Genomic DNA, 5,337 nt, shown 5'->3' with positions numbered 1-5,337 from the left:
GAAGAATGTATCAAATGGTTAATCTCCTTCGTTCTTAATTCGATATCAACGTAAATATTTTTTTGCGGAAAATTTAGTAATGGAAATGTTAGATGCGGAACAAAATGGCGATTTGTGAAAGTATTTTGGTGTTTTGGCGGATAATTACACCTGGTAAGTATTTTTTATCACTTTTGTTGCAATAAAAATACGTCTACCCGGCTTGAATTAAAATTGATTGACTTCCAAACGTACCTATTGGGCATTTAACGTAATTCAGAACTCCTTTTTTCAAAAATGACATTTCTTAGAGTAAGAAATCTTTTAAGAACTTTTTATCGATTAAATCGAAAGACTTGTTTTGCCGCGTACATACTGTGTTCTAATAAAAGAGTTGGTCGACAGGTCATCATTAGTTTGCTTGTACTAAAGGTAATTGTTGCATACCACAATAAGTGAACTTATGTGTATGGTTTTATTACTTATCAATGTGTTGTGTAGTTTCTTTGTATTTAACCAGGTATACTCTTCTGTTGCTTTTAGCACATGTTCCAGCTGACTATGTTCGGTTTGAACATACCTCATGTGGTTGTTTTATGCCACATAGGTATTTGGTCAAATAATTAGATTTACTGTTAACGGATAACACATGTGTTTTTTGTATATCTTATTTTAATCAGAGTGATATAGCTCAAATGAAAATAAAAATTCGAACGTTGAAAGTTTATATGTTTGGGCTACTAAAAGAAAATAACCGTCGACCAATTAGAGATGATACGTGGAATATTCCCCACGGGGTGTTTTAAAGCCCCGCAACAAGGCGCTTGGATTCTTAAACCGGAATTACTCTAAAAATCAAAAATGCGTTTTCGTGAGTTTGAACCATTGTCTTTGAAAATACCAACTATGTTGTGGTTTGTTCCACCAATAGCACGTACTTATTGGATTTTCACCGCATACAGCTGCAAGTATCATCAATGCATTTTGATAATTGTACGGCACACATGCTACTCGTTGTCGGTAAAATCCCGTGATATTTCTAGTTAATAGCAACTGTTTACCTCGCTACGTTCTTAGTTAAAACACGCATGCTTTATACTTGAAACCCTTATGTTAAAAATATATATATAAACTTAGTATTCGTACAGCATATACGATTTTAATAAAGCAATGCAAAACTATAACTGAAATAGTTTTTATGGCATTCTTTTAAAAGTGTCTTTGTTAGTGACAGCTTTCAGACTCAAAATAAATAACATACTCCGGAGTACGACGTCGGATGGTGAAAAAATGCTAGTTTTTGTACTATCAAGAACGAAAATTACACAAGGGGACGACTCACGAACTCATGTTTAATAAGAGGTCGGTAGCATGGACTGTGATAAAATGTCGAAATGTGTTTAAGTAGTGCCAGAACACATCAGCCGAATAAAGGATCGCGGCTAGGGGTATCCATTGCACGCATTCCCTTACATTGTTTGCGTCTTATCTTGTTTGCGTCACTACTTGTGATATTTCTGTTTATACGCGTGTAAGTTTAACAAAATTATACCAACAAATTGCGGTGATAACAGATATCTAGATTAAGAGATAAGGCTAAAAAATGAAAAATCATTATTGTTATAATAATGACATAATGTTGTTTAAAAAGATATATTTACCATATGACCAACATTGTATATAGCTATATTTCAGATGTAATCAATTTACAGCAATGTACGCATGGATATAGTAAAAAAGACACGGGTTCCATAAAAACACATTAATGAACAAATCCAGTTTTCACCTGTTGAATAAACGCATACAATATTGAGTAAAGCTGCCAATGGCTATCGATCAATGGTAAAAATAGTTTCTCGCATGTTGTGCATTTCGTAGTATGGTTTGTTAATTAATAAACCGATGACATTGCTTTACAATAGAGAATAGTTACGTGCCTGTAGGTTAAACTGGTTTGAGCGCAACGTTTAAATCCTCCGTTAAATAGGCTTCATACATTTTATGTCCTCCTTGTTTTTAAAATAGGTTCCCCAAAATAGAATATTTTGGAAATCGACATTGATGGAAGCTATCGAAATCCTAACATATACATATGACTCTCATTTACAAGTCTTAAACAATATATTTTCAACACAAAATCGACATTGGTGCAAGCTTTAGAATCTCTAACATTTATATGAGAGTGACATTTAAAAAGGAAAATGTCAAAATGGAGTTCGAATTTGCATTACAGAATTCTACGATGTGCGTAAGTTCAATCAACAACGGTTAAAAGCCTTATGGGTCACTTGGCAAAGCTTTTCGTGCTTACAATTCTAAAAATATATTTTGGTTAGATGGTTTAAATGGTTATTTCAGAATAGAAATACTCTTGCATGCATAATTTCTTTATTCTACTGTATTATATTGCCATCTAACGCCGAAAGGCACTTATCTTCTTTGTCCTGAACATGGCCAGGTAGCGTTAACGCACCATCTGTATAATAACGCATTGCAAATTATGCAACATTATAATAGTAACACCGCGTTTGTCATACAAGGAAGCATTATATAATAAATACTGGTAATACTTTCGGCCGTAATGACAGCATGAGTGTCTCTTAGTCCGTCCGTCTCTCTGTCTGTCTGTCTGTCATATTGCTTCTTAACTCAAAACATTAACACAATTAACGACGAAAAGCTGTTTAAATTGGATGCTTAAATAGAGACCATAATTGTAGCGTCTTGGTATCCATTATTGGATAGGTTTGTGATATAGTCTCCACTAAGGAAGCCACAATAAGAACACCCATTAGGTTGCAATCTGAAAGACATCTTAGCTCCTAGAGTGGTCACCCTTTACAGAATCAATTACAATTTCTACGGAATTTTTAAAAACCATAAATTGTACTCAGGAGAAAGTAATAGGTTTATAGAAACCGGAATAATATCAGGCAATTATGCTTATACATATTAGTTTGTTCGGTGCGTCGTCATGTTCTTATCAGACAGATACATCCTTTCCGGATATTATGTTTTTCGAGGAATGGTTTTTTTAATGTCTTTTATATTTTATCATAAGATAAATACTCGGTTTTCAGGAGCACAGATGTTTGATTATGTTTTGTCGTGGCGTCCATTAGCCCCTTATCAATATAATTATAAAACAGATGAACGTCTCCATGTGAACATATCAGAAGATTATTTTCGGAATCCGGCTTCAATACTGTTTTCCTCAATCGTATGTTTACTATATCGAGTTGTATTTGTCATCAATTGTTATTTAAAACTTGTAGTAATTTGAACAATTCGACGTACATCGCTCTTAGTAAAATAAGCCAAATGAAATGCTGTTTTGGATGTGTGATAGCAGTATGCATTTTTAATAATATAATTTGAGGTATTTTAGTATTTTTCAATTATAAAAAGATAGAGCGGCATATACATACGTTATTCACAATATCCATATCGTGTATATACTGCTCTAGAAATTCAATTAGCAAAAATACAAATGTATTGATTGCTGTTTAGCTCTCACGTTTGGTACGCATTTGTACTCTTATGCCTTTCAGGCTGATTGAAATAGTTTGCATTTGTTCATAATTGTTTCGCTGCTGTTATTGTTAAGTTATATTTCGGTTGTTCTTCATATGTTTTCCTTTCAAGACTCCCGGTCAATTATAACTTTTTGTAGCCAAATCATAGCTCCACATAAACATTATCTCTCGCTTTGATCCAGTTATAATTGTTACAAAATTCACTGATCATTGAATTTACAGGATATTCAGATCAGAGTGGCATTGTATAAAAAGTTTAAAAACATATCTGTCTTTGTGCTGCTTCAGTTTCTCTGTCCTTTTTCTTTGGTAATCTATGAAATGTCCTGATAATACCTTATGTCAAAGAAGCATCGATATACGACTGAATGGGTATAATGGTGTTGAAAGATTCACATGTACTTCGTAGCCATTCTATACTTTGTCCACCCGAAATAGACTTGATAATGTTGGCTTTTTAATCTAGGGAACCCATCCTGCAGGTTAACTGAATTTTGATGATGAAATATTCGTTCCACGTCTCGATGGACGTCGTGGTTGCCCAATCTATAATTGGTAGTAAAAATCGCCGAAACCCAAGCAAGGGTTTCACTGTCCGATACTGGTTGTCGACGTATTAGACTGCAAAGCCCTTGCCCAGGAATGGCATGTATGGATGTCGTCGTATGATACTGTAAAGCATCGCGAGTTCGGAAGTCGACATCTCAGATTGAAAGCCCGTTCACATGAATGGCATGTTCGGAAGCATAGGAAGGACGCCTTTGGATGGCGACGATTTCGACTACAAAGCCAATGTACAGGCATGGCATTTGTTTGCACCGATGTCATCTATCTTTTTCAATTTGTTATGTTTCTTTGGACTATTTCATCGAGCCTGACGAAATGCATTGCGGTATTGCATGCCTTGTACATATCCTCTTTCATTATTTTGGTCGATGCTATTCTGAACTGTCCATCTGGAATCTCAATCCACTTAGTAATGGTTTTATTACTTCATCGAAATAATGAGGAGTACATTTTGAAAGTGGCATCGTCTACTGTAATTTTATTTAGTGAAGCTAAATTCAGAAATTATAATCTATTTGAATCTTCTTTTCAAACACGTTGAGAATAATGAAATCAGTAGCTTTAATTAAAATGAACAAAGTACTCGTCATCACGACGCTTTTGCCCAATATTACAACTATTCGGTTACTTGACAGTTGATAGCGGAATGGGTATGTGTTTTCTTACCAAAGAAAGCTCTATTCCAATCCAGAAGTATATGTAGATTGATCAGAACGGGACTATATGGCTAAATGAGTGAAGTTGAGTTAGTGAGTTTATGGTTGTCGTGAATATATATATATATATATATATATATATATATATATATATATATATATATATATATATATATATATATATATATATGTCTGTTATTATTCTCTCCGGCTTTAGAGTTATGTATATGTTTAATTTAAAAGGGTGGCATGCCAACCAACACACAAATTGAACTGCCAGTTTACATGGTAGAAGCTACTCTCAAATGGGTAAACCACATCTGAATTTTGATAATTATCTATGTAACAAATATCAACGTAAAACAATTGGTGCCGATTATATTTTTTGAGAATCGATCTTGTGTAACATTTGTATTATATATGAAAATCGCTCTGTATATCTTAGTAGAAGTATAATCATGTGGATAATTCTTAACATATAGACTTCATTGATTAACAAATTCATTTCAAGCTTTACAATCCGTAAATAGGAAGCGAATAATGAGATTTGTAAGCATTCTTGACAGATTTGATTTATAACAGACTGAACGCGCTGCTAA

This window comes from Mya arenaria, chromosome 2 (assembly GCF_026914265.1).
Source record: "Mya arenaria isolate MELC-2E11 chromosome 2, ASM2691426v1".
Taxonomy (NCBI): domain Eukaryota; kingdom Metazoa; phylum Mollusca; class Bivalvia; order Myida; family Myidae; genus Mya; species Mya arenaria.
This window is presented reverse-complemented; position numbering follows the sequence as displayed.